Consider the following 20,456-nt stretch of genomic DNA (forward strand, 5'->3'; position numbering starts at 1 on the left):
CTTTGACCTCATGGCAAGAACACAGACAATTGATCGGTCTACTTCCACTGCTATTGATCAATTCAAGTTCGATGTTTTCTTGCACATGTTAATTCCTTTCTGACCCATAGTGGTGGAATCAGCGTAGTCAGGATTGGATGCTCCACCTGTCAATTGTAGGAATTCTGGATACCTGTCAGTTTCCCTGATGACTATGTAGTGTTCTCGCACAGGTGTAAAATAACTCTGAACTAAACACCAAGCATAAACCAGTCAATGAGGCGGTCCCAGTAAGATTAACCGTTTACTGTTCACTCTTCCACATTAACGTATGGTGAAAACTGTTGATAACACAATACAAAATATATACAGTATCTGTTTCCTTCTTGACATCACATTTACATCATAAATATTTGCAAAAGTAAAACTACAACAACTATATTACATTAAAGTGCAACATACAGTCAGAATCTACCTACGCCATCGACTGGCTTTAAATTACACTTCAACACAAACTATCCGCAACTCTTTAAATAACAAAAAACATAAACTTTATCAACCGTCATTACTTTTAACAGAATCAGCGTTAACATTTTTAATTCAACATATCGATTATCTCATGAACTTACGGCGTTGCTTCTCTAATGTTTCTAGTGCGTAGAAAGAAAACTTTTCTCGCGCTGATCCTGCAGACATAAGCCCCCTCCTTCCCATTTCTGCAAACCGGTATTCTCCCACAAGACGCGGCGAAACCGGGTGTGACGTCATGGCATGCCGCGATATATCACAGACAATGAATTTACTTTAAACAACCTGAACTTTAACTAGAAAACGATAACGAACGAATTAATAAAGCGAAAATATAATAAACTAAACAAATCCCTTAAAGGCAACACAGACTATATCTGTGTGAAGTGCACCCAGTTACAGCGCCTGACTGACCGTGTCAGGGAGTTGGATGTATTCAGAATCATTCGGGATCTGAACAGATGGCCACAACCAGAGAATGGACTTCGGAGAGGAGATGGGTGACCACAAGGAGAGGTGAGAGGCATTAGGAAGTCAGTACAGGGCCCTCCTGTGGGAATTCCTCTGAGCAACTAGAACACTTTGTTGGATACTGGTGGAGGGTGCTGGTGGGGAGGGTGATGACCCACCGGGGCATAACATCAACAGCAGGGCTTGTGGCACTCTGATGCTCAACAGGGAAGTGTGAACTAGGCCTTGCGGTAGTCAAAGGAGATGATAGTTAAGGAAGAGAAAGTAGATTCTGTCAATGCAGACAGACTTTATATTAGAACTGATTTATGTGTCACAAATCCAAACTGTTATACTCCAGTTCCATTAAACGTGAGCATTAGCAGAGAAAACATATCCAATGCCCAGTGACCAAATGCAGAACTGTGTTGGATGAGCAGCAGCAATAATTGCTGAGTTTGACACCGATAGGCACTTTTGAACTTGCCTCTCGATTTAGCTTTCTGATGGTTAAATTTCCAGCCTGTATCATATCTAATCAGTTTCACTGGTGTGAACTCGGTAGTGTGCCGCAAGGTGGGATGACTGAAAAAATCTCTTTCCACATTCAGAGCAGGAGAATGACCTCTCCCCAGTGTGGACTCGTCGGTGTGTCTGTAAGGCGGATGACTGACTGAATCTCTTCCCACAGTTTTAGCAGGCATCTGGCCTCTCGCCAGTGTGAACTCGCTGATCCACCTTCAGTTGATATGACTGAATAAATCATTTTCCACGGTCTAAGCAGATGAACAGACTCTCTCCAGTGTAAATGCGTTGTTGTGCCTTCAGTTCAACTGACTGAGTAAATGCCAGTCTGAGCAGGTCAACGGCCTCTGTACAGTGTGGACTCGCTGGTGCATCTGTAGGTCAGATAAATGAGTGAATCTCTTCCCACATTCAGAGCAGGTGAATGGCCTCTCCCCATTGTGAATTTGCTGATATACCATCACTTGAGATGACCAAGTAAATCTCTTCCCATAGTCAGAACAGGTGAACGGCCTCGCTCCGGTGTGACCTCGCCAGTGCGCTTGTAGGCTAGATGAGTCAGTGAATTTCTTCCCACAATCTGAGCAGGTGAATGGCCTCTCCCCGGTGTGAATTCGCTGATATACCTTCAGTACAGATCAGTGAGTGAATTCTTTCCCACAGACTGAGCAGGTGAACGGCTTCTCCCCTGTGTTAACTGACTGAGTGAATTCCTTCCCAGAGTCTGAACAGGTCTCTCTCCAGTGTGTTAGTAGGGTGGATGATTCAGTGAATTATTTCCCATAATCACCGCAGGTGAATGAAATCTCATCAGTGTGAACTCGTTGATGTGCATGCAGGTCAGCTGAGTGAGTGAATCCCTGCCCACAGTTCTTTATCAATTCACATGTCCGATGTCAGACGTAGTGAATCCCTTGCATAATCAATGTAGTTGAAGAACTGATCTCCAGAGAACAAATGCTGGAGTGTTCTCAGCACCCCGGTTCCAGTGAGCTACAACAGAAAACTTCATCTCAGACACAAAGCACGTTTCCAGCTGGGATGAGATACTTCTCCATCGCCAAGGATCAACACGGATATATTGGTGTCACAAAGGAAATGTCTAGTAACTCCATAAATTGTTCCAATGACGAGGCTGGGGACGAACCCAAGTGCAGGGCGCAGGCGCGGAGGCAGAGTCGTGAGGGGTTAACACCGTCGTGAACGGGGAACCGGTATCCAGAAGAGTCTTTACACGGAGACAAGGTTTACGTAGAGTATCCAGGAAACGATGTGGAGCTTAGAACTGACAGTCCTAAGGAATCAGGAAACGAGGTTTACTCACACTAGAGTCGACCAACGAACTGGCCCAGCATGGCTGTGACGCCCAAGTTTTCTCCTGTGTTCGCTAATGGTAACCAGGTGTGGGGTAATTAATGGGACTAGCAATCATTGGGAATCAGCCGACAGGAATTAAGGTACAATCAATTAGACACTGGCAAGATGGGGAATTGCCAGTCGAGACCATGACAATAACTTCCCCTCAACGGGAGTCTAAAGGCGATCTTCCAGGCCTGTCCGGATGGTCCCGATGGAAGTCCTGGATGAGGGAAGGGTCCAGGATGAGGTGCGGGGAACCCAGTAACGCTCCTCTGGGCCGTACCCTTCCCAGTCGACCACGTATTGGAGGCCCCTGCCCCGACGGCGCACATCCAGAGGCCGCCGGACGGTGTATGCCGGATGGCTGTCGATGATTCGGGCGTGTGCAGGGGTTTCGGTCGAAGGACGCAAGGTGCTCAGGGAAAGGGGTTTTATTTGGGAAAACGTCGGGTGGATGTGCATAGATCTTGGTAGTTTAAGTCGGACTGCTGTGGGGTTGATGATACTTTCGACCTCGAAAGGTCCCAGGAAGCAAGGGGCGAGTTTCTTAGGCTCGTTTTTGAGAGGAATGTTTTTGGACGATAGCCACACCTTCTGGTCAGGTCCGATACTCTGGTGCAGAAGTCCGATGGCGATCGGCAATCCGCCAGTTGTGATCGGCTGATCGGAGCAGGACCTTACCTGTGTCTTTCCAAACCTTGCGGCACAGATCGATATGGGCCTGTACCCACGGGCACCGCAATCTCCTCTTCTTGAACGGGAAAAAGCGGAGGTTGGTACCTAGTTGACCCGTTCCCTTTGTCCGTTCGTCTGAGGATGGAAGCCGGATGGCAGGCTAACGGAGGCACCCAGGGCTTGGCAGAAGGACTTCCATACCTGCGAGACGTATTGAGGACCCCGATCGGAGACGATATCCGCAGGTACTCCGTGGAGGCAGAAGACGTGGCAGACGAGAAGGTCTGCAGTCTCTTGTGCCGAAGGGGGTTTAGGGAGTGCTACAAAATACACCGTCTTGGAGAAGCGGTCTACCACGGTGAGTGCAGTGTGTTTCCGTGTGAAGAGGGTAGACCGATGACAAAATCTAGGGCCACGTGCGACCAAGGACACAGGTAGGGGACGAAGTAATCCGGCGGGTGGCCGGTGGGAGGCTTTTACGCGTGCATAGACGGAACATGCAGAGGCATAGGAACGGGTATCTGCATCTATGGGAAGGCCAACAAAAGTGTCTTTTCAGGAGAGACAGTGTCCGATCACTCCCGGGGTGGCAGGCGAACCAAGACGTGTGCCCTCAGAAACCTGACGGAATCGGGCACAAAAATGCGATCGGTGGGTCCGTTGCCGGGGTCAGGGTCATCCCGTTAGACCTCATTTACAATAGACTCGATTTTCCAAGTGAGGGCTGCCTCCACACAGGATGGTGGGAGGATGGTCTCCGGGCTGGGAATGCCCTCGTTGGAATTGTACTGGCGGGAGAGTGCGTCAGGTTTCCCGTTCTTGGACCCCGGATGGTAGGTAAGAGTAAACTTGAATCGTCCAAAAAACAATGCCCAACGGGCTTAGCGGGAGTTCAAGCGTTTCGCCGTCTGGATATACCCAAGGTTCTTATGAACAGTCTAAACGATGAACGGGTGTTCTGCCCCCTCCAGCCAGTGCCTCCATTCCTCCAACGCCAGCCTGACCGCCAGTGGTTCCCGGATCTCCACGTCGTAATTTCGTTCAGCGGGGGACAGCCGGCGAGAAAAGAAGGCACAGGGATGAAGCTTCTGGTCGGAACTTTAACGTTGGGATAGAACTGCTCCTACCCCAGAGTGAGAGGCATTACGCTCTACAATGAATTGACAGGAGAGGTCCGATTGGACCAGGATGGGAGCGGTCGTGAAACGCCGCTTCAGGTCAGTGAATGCCGAATCAGCCTCGGAGTCCTAACAAAAAGGTGTTGTACGCGAGGTAAGCCGAGTGAGGGGGGGGGGGGCACCACCCGACTGTAGTCCCTGATAAATCGGCGATATAAATTAGCAAACCCCAGGAACCGCTGAAGTTGCTTGCAGGTCGTGGGCCTAGGCCATTCTTCCACCGCCCGGATCTTCTTGGGGTCTGTTCTCACTTGCCCGCTCTCGATGATGTAGCCCAGGAAGCCGACAGAGGGGACGTGGAATTCACACTTCTCCGCCTTCAAAAATAACTTGTTCTCCCACAGTCTCTGCAGGACTTGACGGACATGCTGAATGTGTTTCTGGAGGTTGGTGAAGAATATCAAGATGTCCTCTAGGTAGACGAACACAAGGCGGTTAACAAAGTCGCTCAGCACATCATTGGTTAAGGCTTGAAAAACGGCGGGGGCATTGGTGAGGCCAAACGGCATGCCAAGTATTCGAAGTGGCCTAACGGTGTAATAAAGGCCATCTTCCACTCGTCTCCCTCTCTTATCCTGACCAGATGCTAGGCGCTACGAGAATCCAACTTTGAGAAGATGGTGGCTCCGTGAAGAAGTCCAAATGCCGAGTTAATAAGGGGCGGGGGGTACTTGTTTTTGACAGTTATGTTGTTTAGACCTCGCTAATCGATACAGGGACGAGGCGACCCATCCTTTTTGTCTACAAAGAAGAAACCGGAGCAAACCGGGCAAGATGAGGGTCGAATAATGCCCGCCGCGAGTGACTCACTAATGTATTTCTCCATGGCCTTTCTCTCACGTCGGGACAATTATATAGGCGACTGGTGGGTCGTGAAGACCGGGGAGGGAGGGACTGCGGAGGCAGGGAAAGAGCCCGTTGTTTGCAGAATACCTGTCCCAGTTCGTGGTATTCTGCAGGAGTTCTGGACAAGCCGAGGGGTTCCAAGACCGGTGGGGCCACGGTAGTCTCCCTAGGGATGGAGCCGACTGCAGTCAGGTGGCTTGGCAAAACAGGTTTCAGCTGGCTATGCTCCCAGTAAACCAGACGATGTCGGGATTGTAGTGGTTCAACCAGGAGTATCCTAGAACGATAGGGGCTTGACGTGAAAGGATAAGATTAAATCGTACCCTCTCTCGATGATTTCTAGAAAGAATCAATGTCAGGGGTAGAAAAAAAGTGGGTGACCCGAGCCAGAAGTTTTCCGTTCAACGCCCGGGCCTCCAGAGGGGTACTTAATGGTTCCCAACGTATTCCGGCCCGGGAGTCTATGCCCTCGTCAAACGGATTTCCCTCGGCACTGGAGTCCACCAAGGCGAAGAGAGGCAGGGATTGTTGGCAGTAAATCACAGTAGCCTGTATCTGCAGCCGGGTTTGGGGGGCTAAAGAGAGTGTCCTCTGACTCACCAGAACGGTCGGAGCGGGAGCTATGCTAGGAGCGGAAGGGAGAGAGAGGTTAGGGCTGGTTGAAGATGGTAAAACGGGCTGTGGGATGACCTGAGGAGCAGGGCGACTGGTCTTTTCTCTCAGACGCTCTTGAAGTCGATTATCTAGCCTGGTGGCTAGAGAGATCAGAGAGTCCAGACTGTCCGCGTCATCCCTCGCTGCCAATTCATCTTTTGTCTTATCTGAGAGGCCCACTCGTCATTCCACCCTGAGTCGTCCACTAATGAACGGTATTCGACGGAGTATTTTGCTACGCTTCGCGAACCCTGACAGAGGGTTAGCAGGCGCTTAGCGGCATCCTTACCACGAATGGGCTGTTGACAGACCTTCCTCATTTAGGAGACAAAGGAGGAGATGGAGGAACAGACCTCTGGTCGGTTCTCCCAGATCGCGGGACCCCATACCAGGCAACATCAAAGAAAAAGAGTACCGTCGACGTTTTGGGCCTACCGTGTTACTCCAGCATTTTCTGTGTGTTTCTTGGAATTCCTGCATCTGCAGTTTTTCTCTTGTTTGTGATTTACATCAGAGCTTGGCATGAAATTAAAGTGTTTGTTTAAGCGATGGTAACTAAGGAAATTAGTCAGGGGTATAACAGTATCTATCTACGTATGTCCTGCGCAGAAACCACTTGTCGTTTACACGGACCATAATCCATTCGTGTTTCTGAGGAAAATGAAGGATAAGAACAGAAGGTTACTTAACTGGAGTCTGATCTTGCAAGAGTATGACATGGAAATAAAACATTTGAAAGGTACTGACAATATTATAGCAGACTGTTTGTCTAGATTTAAAATCGCAGCAAGAGGTGCAGAGGGAAGAGGTAAAATAGGCTTGGACAGAAGCTGTTTTTTTAACTGATCGCGGCAAAGAGGCTAGACTGCGCAGGCGCGTGACGTAGCTCTCCAAAGGTTTAAAAAGGAAGACCGCCATATACAGCGACCATCGTCGGAGTGGACTGAGGCAGAGTCGGTCGGCTTTGGCTCAATCAGGCTTCGGCGAGAACAAGCACGACTGCACAAATGCGTGAAAATGCGTTAGAATTTAAATAGCGAGCAGAGGCTGAGTACGAGCTTCACTCCAGGTGAGGTAAGGCCGGGTAAGATCCTTTAATTAATCTAATTAGCTTAGGAGTAGGTAATGGGGGCAGCAGTTAGGGCAGTTGAGTGCTCCGTTTGCAGTATGGGGGAAGTCAGGGCGAGCACAGCTGGCCCTGATGACTACACCTGCAAAAGATGCATCTAGCTGCAGCTCTTGACAAACCGTGTTAGGGAACTGGAGCTGGAGCTGGATGAACTTCGGATCATTCGGGAGGTAGAGGCAGAAATAGACAGGAGTTTCAGGGAGATAGTCACTCCTAGGAGTCAGGAGACAGGTAGTTGGGTGACTGTCAGGAGAGGGAAGGGGAATAGACAGGAAGATCAGAGCACCCCTGTGGCCGTTCCTATCAACAATAAGTACACCGTTTTGGATACTGTTTTTGAGGACGACCTACCAGGGACAAGTTATAGTGGTTGCGTCTTTGGCATCGAGACTGGACCCTCAGCTCAGACGGGAAGAAGGGAAAAGAGGAGAGCAGTAGTGATAGGGGACTCGATAGTTAGGGGGACAGATAGGATGTTCTGTGGAAGAGATCGAGAATCCCGGATGGTCTGTTGCCTCCCTGGTGCCAGGGTCCGCGATATCTCCGATCGAGTTCTCAGTATTCTCAAGAGGGAAGGTGAGCAACCGGATGTCATGGTCCACGTAGGGACAAATGACGTGGGTAGGAAGAGTAAGGAGGTCCTGAAAGGCGATTTTAGGGAGCTAGGTACCAAGTTAAAGGTCAGGACCTCCAGGATAGCAATCTCAGGATTGCTACCAGTGCCACGTGCAGGTGGGTTTAGAAATAGCAAGATAGTGCAGATCAACATGTGGCTGAAGGCATGGTGCAGGAGGGAGAGCTTCAGATTTATAGATAATTGGGCAGTTTTCCAGGAAAGATGGGACCTGCTCCGGCGGGACGGTTAACATCTGAACTGGAGGGGGAAAAATATAATTGCAGGTACTTTTTGCTAAGAGGCTCCAGTGGATTTAAACTAGATATGAAGGGGGAGGGAAACCAATGTGTAGGAACAGATGTATGGGAGAAGGAAGAAAAAGAAGACAGTAAAGTTCTTGGTACTGTTAAAGATAAACAGATAGGAAGAGGTGGAGAATTTCTTAAATGCATTTATTTTAATGCTAGGAGCATTGTAAGAAAGGTGGATGAGCTTAGAACATGGATTGATACCTGGAAATATGATGTTGTAGCTATTAGTGAAACATGGTTGAAGGAGGGGTGTGATTGGCAACTAAATATTCCTGGATGTCTTTGCTTTACGTGTGATAGAATCGGAGGGACAAGAGGGGGAGGTGTTGCGTTGCTTCTCAGTCAAAATATTACAGCTGTGCTCTGGCAGGTTAGACTAGAGGGCTCAGCTAGGGAGACTATTTGGGTGGAATTGAGGAATGGGAAAGGTGTAATAACACTTATAGGAGTGTATTATAGACCACCTAATGGGGAGCGAGAATTGGAGGAGCAAATTTGCAAGGAGATAGCAGATATTTGCAGTAAGCACAGGGTTGTGATTGTGGGAGATTTTTATTTTCCACACATAGATTGGGAAGCCCATACTGTAATGTATGGGATGGATGGTTTGGAGTTTGTAAAATGTGTGCAGGATAGTTTTTTGCAGCAATACATAGACGTACCAACTAGAGATGGGGCAGTGTTCGATCTTCTGTTAGGGAATGTCAGGTGACGGAGGAATATGCTGGGGAGCACTTCGGGTCCAGTGATCACAATGCCATTAGTTTCAATATAATTATGGAGAAGGATAGGACTGGACCCAGGGTTGAGATTTTTGTTTGGAGAAAGGCTAACTTTAAGGAGATGCGAAATGATTTAGAAGAAGTGGATTGGGACAATTTGTTTTATGGGAAGGATGCAATAGAGAAATGGCGGTCATTTAAAGGTGAAATTTTGTGGGTATAGAATCTTTATGTTCCTGTTAGGTTGAAAGGAAATGTTAAAAGTTTGACAGAGCCATGGTTTTCAAGGGATATTGGAAACTTGGTTAGGAAAAAGAGAGATATCTACAATAAATATAGGCAGCATGGAGTAAATGAGGTGTTCGAGGAATATAAAGAATGTAAGAAGAATCTTAAGAAAGAAATTAGAAAAGCTACAGTTATATTAATAGCAAAAGGATAGTGAGGGATAAAATTGGTCCCTTAGAGACACTACGTGTGGAGCCGAAAGAGAAGGAGGAGATTTTGAACAATTTCTTTTCTTCAGTATTCACTGAGGAGAAGGATATTGAATTGTGTAAGGTCAGGGAAACGGGGGCAGGGATCCAGAATGTGAGAGAGGATAGCGAGATGAAGAATAAAGGACAGGTGGGGACTACACCGTTCCGGAATATTAAGTGTGTAGTAGAGAAAGGTAAGGCGAAACAAGTGATAAGGAGGACCCATGTACAGAGAGATGGTCTGACGGAACATGGAGTTAAATGTGCAGAAAGAATAAGTAAATTTAGGAAGGACAACAAAATTCAAGGGGCGGATAGCCCGATGGGAGCTCGGGGAGCTGGGTTAATCAAAATAGGCAGCGATTTAAACAGAGAGAGGAGAAATGGACCAACAATTCTATATCTGAGGGCACGAAGTGTCAGAAATAAGGCGGATGAGCTTGAAGCTCAGGTGCGAATGGGTAACTATGATGTTGTTGCGATTATGGAGACATGGCTGCAGGGAGATCAGACCTGGGAAATGAATGTACAAGGGCATACATGCTATCGTAGGGACAGAAATATGGGCAGAGGGGGTGGGGTGGCCCTGTTGGTGAGTAATGAGATTCAGTACTTTGCAAGGGGGGACATAGGATCAGGAGAAGTAGAGTCTGTGTAGATAGAACTGAGGAACAGTAAGGGCAAAAAGACCCTAATGGGTGTTGTCTACAGGCCCCCAAACAGTAGCATGGATATTGGGTGCAAGTTGAATAAGGAGTTAACATTGGCATGTTGCAAAGGTAATGTCGCAGTAGTTATGGGGGATTTCAACATGCAGGTGAACTGGGAGAATCAAGTTGGTGCTGTACCCCAGGATAGGGAGTTTGTAGAGTGCCTACGGGATGCATTCTTAGAACAGCTTGTACGAGAGCCGATCAGGGACAAGGCTATTCTGGATTTAGTGTTGTGTAATGAACAGGATTTGATAAGCGTTCTTGAAGTAAAGGAGCCATTAGGAGGTAGTGACCATAATATGATAACTTTTTATCTGCAATTTGAGAAGGATAAGGGCAGATCGGAGGTGTCAGTTTTGGAGTTGAACAAAGGAGACTATGGAGCCATGAGGGAGGAGCTGGCCAAAGTTAACTGGACGGATATCCTAGCAGAAAAGACAGTGGAACAGCAATGGCAGGTATTCTTGGGAATAATGCACAAGGTGCAAAATCAGTTCATCCCCCGGAGAAGGAAGGATTCAAAGGGGGGAAAGGGGCCACAGTGGTTGACAAAGGAAGTCAGAGATTGCATAGCATTAAAAAAAAGGAAGTATGACTGAGCTAAGGTGAGTGGGAGGACAGATGATTGGGAAATTTTTAAGGAACAACAGAACTTAACTAAAAAGACAATACAGGGAGAAAAAATGAGGTACGAACGCAAGCTAGTCAGGAATATAAAGGAGGATAGCAAAAGCTTTTTTAGGTATGTGAAGAGAAAGAAGATAGTTAATAACAATGTTGGGCCCTTGAAGAATGAATTAGGTGAAATTGTTATGGGAAACAGAGAAATGGCAGAAGAATTTAATAAGTACTTTAGATCTGTCTTCACTAGGGAAGACTCAAGCAATCTCCCAAATGTATGGATGAGCCAAAAACATAGGGTAACAGAGGAAATGAAAAAGATTGACATTAGGAAGGAAACGGTGATGAGAAAACTGATGGGACTGAAAGCTGACAAATCCCCAGGTCCAGATGGTCTGCATCCTAGGGTACTAAAGGAGGTGGCTCTGGAAATTGCGGATGCATTGATAATGATTTTCCAATGTTCCTTAGATTCAGGATCAGTTCCTGAGGATAGGAGAATGGCTAATGTTATTCCATTTTTTAAGAAAGGAGGGAGGGAGAAAACAGAGAACTATCGTCCTGTTAGCCTAACATCAGTAGTGGGGAAGATGCTAGAGTCCATTATTAAAGATGAAATAGTGGCATATCTAGATAGCAGTGATAGGATTGGGCCGAGGCAGCATGGATTTACCAAGGGCAAATCATGCTTGACTAATCTATTGGAGTTTTTCGAGGATGTAACCAGGAAGTTAGACAAGGGATTGGTGGGTAAAATCAGAGCTCATGGCATTGGGGGGAAGATATTGACATGGATAGAAAACTGGTTGGCAGATAGAAAGCAAAGGGTAACGGTGAATGGGAGTTTCTCAGAATGGCAGTTTGTGACTAGTGGGGTGCCACAGGGCTCGGTATTGGGACCACAGTTGTTTACGATTTACATAAACGATTTACTAAGCTGGGTGGCAGTGTGACATGTGATGAGGATGTTAGGAGAATTCAGGGTGACTTAGATAGGCTGAGTGAATGGGCAGATACTTGGCAGATGACGTTTAATGTGAATAAGTGTGAGGTTATCCACTTTTCGAGTAAGAACAGAAAGGCAGATTGTTATCTGAACGGTGTAGAGTTAGGTAAGGGAGAAATACAAAGAGATCTAGGAGTCCTTGTTCATCAGTCACTGAAGATGAATGAGCAAGTGCAGCAGGCAGTGAAGAAGGCTAATGAAATGTTGGCCTTTATTACAAAGGGAATTGAGTACAAGAGTAAGGAAATCCTTTTGCATTTGTACAGGGCCCTGGTGAGACCACACCTGGAGTACTGTGTACAGTTTTGGTCTCCAGGGTTAAGAAAGGACATCCTGGCTGTAGAGGAAGTGCAGCGTAGATTCACAAGGTTAATTCCTGGGTTGTCCGAACTGTCTTACGCAGAGTGGTTAGAGAGACTGGGCTTGTACACGCTGGAATTAAGGAGATTGACAGGGGATCTGATTGCAACATATAAGATTATTAAGGGATTGGACAAGATAGAGGCAGGAAATATGTTCCAGATACTGGGAGAGTCCAGTACCAGAGGGCATGGTTTGAGAATAAGGAGTAGGTCATTTAGGACAGAGTTAAGGAAAACCTTCTTCTCCCAGAGAGTTGTGGGGGTCTGGAATGCACTGCTTCGGAAGGCAGTGGAGGCCAATTCTCTGGATGCTTTCAAGAAGGAGCTAGATAAGTATCTTATGGATAGGGGAATCAAGGGATATGGGGACAAGGCAGGAACCGGGTATTGATAGTAGATGATCAGCCATGATCTCAGAATGGCGGTGCAGGCTTGAAGGGCCGAATGGTCTACTTCTGCACCTATTGTCTATTGTCTATTGAGTAGGGTAGTTATGGAAACTATGACGATTAAAGAGGAGGAAGTACTGGCGCTTTTATGGAATATAAAAGTGGATAAATCTCCGGATCCTGACAGGATATTCCCGAGGACCCTGAGGGAGGTTAGCGTAGAAATAGCAGGTGCTCTGAGAGAAATATTTCAAATGTCATTAGAAACGGGGATGGTGCCGGAGGATTGGCGTATTGCTCACGTGGTTCCATTGTTTTAAAAGGGTTCTAAGAGTAAACCTAGCAATTATAGGCCTGTCAATTTGACGTCAGTGGTGGGTAAATTAATGGAAAGTTAACTGGATAGACAGTGTCTGATTTGGAACAATCAACATGGATTTGTGCGTGGAAGTTCATGTCTGACAAATCTTATTAAATTGTTTGAAGAGATTACGAGGAAATTTCAGGGTAAAGCAGTGGATGTTGTCTATATGGACTTCAGCAAGGCCCTTGACAAGGTTCCGCATGGAAGGTTAGTTAGGAAGGTTCAATGGTTAGGTATTAATATTGAAGTAGTAAAATGGATTGAACAGTGGCTGGATGGGAGGTGCCAGAGAGTAGTGGTGGATAACTGTTTGTCAGGTTGGAGGCCGGTGACTAGTGGTGTGCCTCAGGGATCTGTACTGGGTCCAATGTTATTTGTCATTTACATTAATGATCTGGATGTTGGAGTGGAAATTTGAATTAGTAAGTATGCAGATGATACTAAGATAGGTGGTGTTGCAGATAATGAAGTAGGTTTTCAAAGTTTGCAGAGAGATCTAGGCCAGTTAGAAGAGTGGGCTGAACGATGGCAGATGGAGTTTAATGCTGATAAGTGTGAGGTGCTACATTTTGGTAGGAATAATCCAAATAGGACATACATGGTAAATGGTAGGGCATTGAAGAATGCAGTAAAACAGAGTGATTTAGGAATAATGGTGCATAGTTCCCTGAAGGTGGAATCTCATGTGGATGGGGTGGAGAAGAAAGCTTTTGGTATGCTGGCCTTTATAAATCAGAGCATTGAGTATAGGAGCTGGGATGTAATGTTACAATTGTACAAGGCCTTGATAAGGCCGAATTTGGAGTATTGTGTACAGTTCTGGTCACCGAATTATAGGAAAGATGTCAACAAAATAGAGAGAGTACAGAGAAGATTTACTAGAATGTTACCTGGGTTTCAGTTCCTGAGTTACAGGGAAAGATTGAACAAGTTAGGTCTTTATTCCTTGGAGCGTAGAAGGTTGAGGGGGGCTTGATAGAGGTATTTAAAATTATGAGGGGGATAGATAGAGTTGACGTGGATAGGCTTTTTCCATTGAGAGTAAGGGAGATTCAAACAAGAGGGCATGAATTGAGGGTTAGGGGGTATAAGTTTAAGGGTAACACGAGGGGGAATTTCACAGAGAGTGGTAGCTGTGTAGAACGAGCTTCCAGTGGAAGTTGTAGAGGCAGTTTCGGTATTGTCATTTAAAGTAAAATTTGTAGGTATATGTACAGGAAAGGAATGTAGGGTTATGGGCTGAGTGCGGGTCAGTGGGACTAGGTGAGAGTAAGCGTTTGGCACGGACTAGAAGGAAGGGCCGAGATGGCCTGTTTCCGTGCTGTAAGGTTATATAGATGTTAAGTTTAAGTTTGTATACGCTTTTCTATGTTACCTGATAGTTACACATGCATTGCTGTCAGCTTTATAATCGATAGTTAAGACAAAAATTTTGCTACTTCGTCAAAATTTTTCTTAAAAGGAGGGAGGTGTGACGAGATCTGAAGTATTATCAAAATTGGACTGTTCCTTTAAGAAGAGAGAGAGGGAGCGGACTGCGTGTGTGCTATCTCAGGGAGAGGGAGCAACAAAAAGTCTGTGAGTTGCCTTGGAAACTGACAAGCGGGACTATATGATATACAGCTGTTGCTCAGCACTTGAGGAATATATACAAGGTCAACTGGCTTTGTAATCAGACACATGACCCGCCAGACACAAAGGAAGACACTGACACTGGTTGAGATTTGTGTGCCCACGACAAAGGTGGAATTTTTTTCTCATAGTGTGGACAAAGGAATGACCGGTGGGAAGCTAAGTTTAACCCTTCCTTGGATTGATAGCTTACCGTGAAGACTGACATTCTTGTTTTTGAGGTCACAGTCGGTGACTTTAATAAGTTTCGGGAGCAGGAGGACGACGTTGAGGATTCGACGGCATCGGCAATACGAAGACAAAACAACTCTCTCTCTCTCCATCTCTGCTCAATTCAAATTCCAGAACTGAACTGACTTCTTACCATAGCAACGTAAGACTATCATCTAATCACCTGAGCTGGGAGAAGCTTGGGAACTTTATTTACTCACTATATATGCATATACTCTGCTAACCTGTTTACCTTATCTTGATTTGTATTACTTTATCACGTAGTTACAAATAAAATAGAGTTTATAACGGAAGAATCAGACTCCAGGTGTATCCATTTCTGCTGGTCCTTTTTAACCCGTTACGGGGTACGTAACACTATCCTTTAGCATGATAATGCTAAAGGCCAGGGAACGATGGTCACTGACCCCAGATGATCACCCACTGAGAGATCTGTGACCTGACGCGGTTTGTTACCTAATACTAGCTCTAGTATGGCTGGTGAAGACTTTGAAATGCTGAATTCAATGGTTCCATTGCACAAGATTGTTTCGATGTCATTGCAGCATCGGCTCTGTAATATGTAAACGGAAGTTCAGATTACATAGCGTGCAGTTTCATTCTGTAATTCAGCATTTTGCTTACATCGTCAGCGTAATTCAATTAAAATATCCATATGTTGCAGGGTGGTCAAATTAAAGTCGGTCTCTCTGTAATAGCAAAGTGGAGACATAGTCGTAAATTGCACTAAAGTTTATGCCTTCCTTGCGGAACATCACTGGCCACTGTCCTCCACGCAGAATTCCCTCCATCTACTACCTAATCTCCCTTCCGATAAAAGCCAATTCTAAGCCCACGCAACTAGGTTTCCCTTGATTCAATGCTGTCTCGCTTCTCGTTGTGCTTACTATGCATAACCCCATAAAATACCTTACAAAATTGATAAACCCCGCATCGACTGTTCTGCTTTCATTTCTATATTTTTATCCCTTTTGCAATTAATTCAATCAGTCTCATAAGGGATGACCTGCCTCCACAAACCCCTGCTGACTGTCCCCATCCAGAATACGTTTCTCCAGATACTCCTAATTTTCCTCTCTACGAATCCTCTCCAATAGCTTGGCCACTGCTGACGGAAGACTCGCTGACCTGTAATTCTCCTGACCACCTTACATTTCCTGAACGAAGAATTAATATTTGCCATCCTCCAATCCCCTGGTACTACTTCTGTAGCCAGTGAAGTCGCAAATATCATGTCTAAAAGTGCCGTAATATATTCGCCCGCTTTCTCTAATTACCTGGGGTTTATCCGTTCTTGCACCGGGGAATGATTTCTTTTAATGTTTTACAAGTTTCCAACCCATAATTCTTAGCATTGTCATGCCCCAGTATATCTGCCTCTTTACGCTGTACTCACATTCATTAAGGTCCCGCTCACTGGTGAACTCCGAAGCAAAGTATCAGTAAGGACCTTCTCTGCCTCCTTGAACTCGAGACCCATGCTTCCCCTTTCATCGCTGATCTGTCTCACCCTCTCTCTCGTCATCCTCCTGCTCTTCACGTACCTTAATGTGATTCTCCGAGGCCTTCTCTAAGTCCCTTTCTAACTCTTCTAAATCCATTGTTAATTTCCTTTCGGATTACATTGCGATTTTCCATTGCCCTGCCTGATATTTTCTTCCAGAACCTTAAGTACCTTTCTTTCTTCTTCTTGACGAGGTGTTCCATATCTTTTGTTAACCAGCTTTACTTTACAACATCTTGTGAAAATGTGCTTCTTAGCAATCACTCTTTTCTTTCACAAGCCTTCTAAAATTGATCCGAACGCATTATTTCCACTCTCCTCGCACTCACCCTCCTCGCAGGTATGTAACCTTCTCTTCACTAGGAGTTGCTCCTCGCTGCTCCGTATACATATCGGGAGTATGGTCTCTACAGAATACTCCCAAACCAGATTTTTCTACCTTTGATTCTGAGATCCACTCATTGACTATCATTGGTTCTACTCGATTCACAGAAAGCAGGTACCAGAGTAATTCGCCGTTTTTCGGGAGAAAATTCAGATTTTTTTATCTACTTGGGGTAAAGAGGCACAACTGCGCAGGCGCGTGAGCTCAGAGCGCAGAAGCTTTAAAAAGAACACCGCCATATCCAGCGGGCAGCGGAGTGAACGGGTACAGAGTGATAGGGCTTTGGCTCAACGGGCTTAGGCGGAAACGGGAAGCGGCTTCCGGCGATCTTTGAGTCTCACAGTAAAGGGGTAAGTTATATGTTTATTTATTTAGAAATAACAGTAGCATTAGAGGTAAGCATCTAGGATTAGTGGTGTGCTTGGAGTGCCAGATGTGGGGACCCTGAGAGAATCCCAGCCTCCCCAAAGATTACATCTGCACCAGGTGCATTGAGATGAGGCTCCTTAAGGACCGTGTTAGGGATCTGGAGCTGCAACTTGATGACCTTCAGCTAACTAGGGAAAGTGAGGAGGTGATTGATAATACCTATAGAGAGATAGTGGACAACACCTCGGTGACAGTTCCACTCAGAAATTGATATATCGTTTTAGATACTGTTGGAGAGGTTGACCTGACAGAGGAAGACCACAGCGAACGGGACTCTGGCACTCTGCCCTGTGTCGTGATCAAGAGAGCAAAGAGAAATGCCGTCGTTATAGTGGATTCCATAGTGAGGGGAACAGACAAGAGATTCTGCGGGCCGGACAAGGATACCCAGATGGTGGGTTGCCTCCCTGGTGCCAGGGTACAGGATGTCTCAGATCGGGTCCTGAGTATTCCGACGACAGAAAGAGAGCAGCCAGAAATCTTGGTACATGTTGGCAACAGTGACGTACACAGGAAAAGAGAGGAGGTCCTGAGGAAAGATTACTGTGAACTAGGAAGAAAATTTAAAAGCCGGAACTCCAGAGTAATAATCTCACGATTACAGCCTGAGCCACGCACTAATGAAGGTAGGAATATCAGAATTAAGCAGATGAATGTGTGCCTAAGTAACTGGTGCAGGGGACAGGGCTTCAAATTCTTGGATCATTAGCAGCTATTTTGGGCGACGTATGACTTATACAAAAATGATGGGTTACACCTGAGCTCAAAGAGTACTAATATCCTGGCGGGATCGTTTAATATAGCTGTTAGGGAGGGTTTAAACTAAGATGGAAGGGGGAAGGAAACCAGGGTGTTCGGATCGACAAGAGGAAAATAGAAATAAGTCAAAGATACTGTGCAGCAAAGATGGCAAGAAGGACAGGCAGGTGAATAGACAGGATAATTTGCTGTGCGTTAGAAATATAGCAAAATCAGTAACAGATACTGATCTAAATGTACTGTACTTAAAAATGCACACAGCATTAGAAATAAAGTGGATGACTTTGTTGTACAGTTACAGGTTAAAAGATATGACATTGTGGCCATCACCGAGTCATGGCTAAATGATGAATAGGATTGGGAGCTGAATGTCCAAGGATACACAATGTATAGGAGATATAGGAAGGTAGGTAAAAGGGGTGGCGTGGCCCTAATGGTAAGCAAAGATCTCAAATCGCTAGGGAGAAGGGACATAGGATCAGATGAGGTAGAATCCTTATGTGTCGAGTTAAGAAATGGCAAGGGTAAAAAGACACTAATAGCAGTTATATACAGGCCTCCAAACAACAGCCGTGATGTGGACTGCAAGTCACAGCTAAAAATAGAAAAAGCGTGTCAGAAGGAAAATTTCACGATACTCATGGGGGATTTTAATAAGAAAGTGGATTGGGAAAGTCAGGAAGGTATTGGATCTCTGGAGAGGGGGTTTGTAGAATACGTGTGGAATGGCTTTTTGGAGCAGCTTGTCTATAAGCCCACCCGGGGATCAGCTGTTTTGGATTGGGTGCTGTGTAATGAACCTGAGGCGATTAGGGAGCTAGAGGTAATGGAACCCCTTGGAAGTAGTGATGATAATATGATTGAGTTCAGTTTCAGATTTGAAAAGGAGAAGCTGGTATCAGGTGTATCGATGTTTCAGTCGATCAAAGGAAATTACAGTGGTATGAGAGAGGAACTGGCCCAAGTATATGGGAAAAATAAGCTAAATGGAGGGACGGTAGAGCAAAATTCGATTAAATTCCTACTAGAAATAAGGAAATTCAGGAAAAATATATTCCAAGAAAAAAGAAAATCATGAATGGAAAAATGGCACTAATGTGGCTAAAGCGAGAGGTTAAGGATAAAATAAAAGCAGAAGAGATGGCGTACAAGGAAGCAAAAAATTTGGGAATACAGAGGACTGGACGGATTTTAAAAACTTACAGAAGGAAACTAAGAAAGTCATTAGGAAAGGAAAGATGAATTATGAAAGGAAGTTGGAAGTTGGCCAGAGGTCTTAGGGAATAGAATTAGGTACAGTCAAGATTACCAGAGAGAAAGTGCTTGGGAAGCTAAATGGACTAAGGATAGAGGTGCACCCACGGGCTCTGAAGGAGGTGGCTTTGGAGAAAGTGGAGACATTGGAAATGATCTTCCAGGAATCAATAGACTCTGGCATGGTTCTGGAGGACTGGAAGATCGCAAATGTACTTCCACTGTTTACGAAAGGAGGGAGGCAGCAAAAAGAAAACTACAGACCTATTAGTCTGACATCGGTAGTTGGAAAGTTATTGGAGTCGATCCTCAAGGACGAGGTTGTGAAATACCTCGAGGTGCATGACAAGATGGGCCCAAGCCAGCATGGTTTCGTGAAGGGAAGATCCTGCCTCACCAACCTATTGGAATTTTTTGAGGTAATCTCAAATAAGACTGACAAGGTAGAGGCTGTAGATGTTGTGCATTTGGATTTTCAAGAGGACTTATATAAGGTGCCGCATAAGGGGTTTCTTAATAAGATGATAGCCCACGGAATTACAGTAAAGATAATGGAATGGTTGGAGCATTGCCTGATAGGTAGAAAACAAAGGGTGGCAGTAAAGGGATGCTATTCTGGTTGGTTGCTGGTTACTAGTGGTGTTCCGCAGGGGTCTGTTTAGCTCATGGTGGAGTGGCGGAGCAGATTCGATGGGCCGAATGGCCTACTTCTGCTCCTTTGTCTTGTGATCTTGTGAATGGGTAATCTCTCCACGGTCTCTTCCCTTTCTGCAGCTGTGTTACCATCATATTCTCCCTGTGTTTCTATTACTTTCTTTTTGCCTGACTCTGTCCATGTTGAAACATCTGAACCCGGGGAAATCTAGAAGACGTTCTTGCCCTTGTGATTGTCAATTCTCTGTGATAGTTTGCAATGCACTTCAACCAATGTATTGATCCCGCCAGCCCATTCAATGTTTGCCCAGTTCCCTACCTTATCTGCACGGTGTGCAATCTTCAGTGGATTTGGCAACTTCAGGATGACCAGGTATATGATTGTTTGAATTTATGACAAACCTATTCATTTTAAAAACTGTTTTATTCGAAAAACCCGCTGATTTGCAATTTGACGTTGGCGTTATCCACACAGATGGCCATTGAATGTAAACACATACTTCAGTCCATTCTTCAGCTCTTTTCTGAATTTCCTCTGTGTCAGTGTATAGATACAAGTATTGGTGCACACACTGAGCATTTGCAACATGTACCCAAATTGCTGTAGTATATATACCGGGGAACTCAAATATTTGTCCTGATAAAAATAGTTTTGTGCTTGCCATTTCAGGGAACGAGCAACATAAGGCATCCAAAATAATA

This window comes from Hemitrygon akajei, chromosome 1, assembly GCF_048418815.1.
Source record: "Hemitrygon akajei chromosome 1, sHemAka1.3, whole genome shotgun sequence".
NCBI lineage: Eukaryota > Metazoa > Chordata > Chondrichthyes > Myliobatiformes > Dasyatidae > Hemitrygon > Hemitrygon akajei.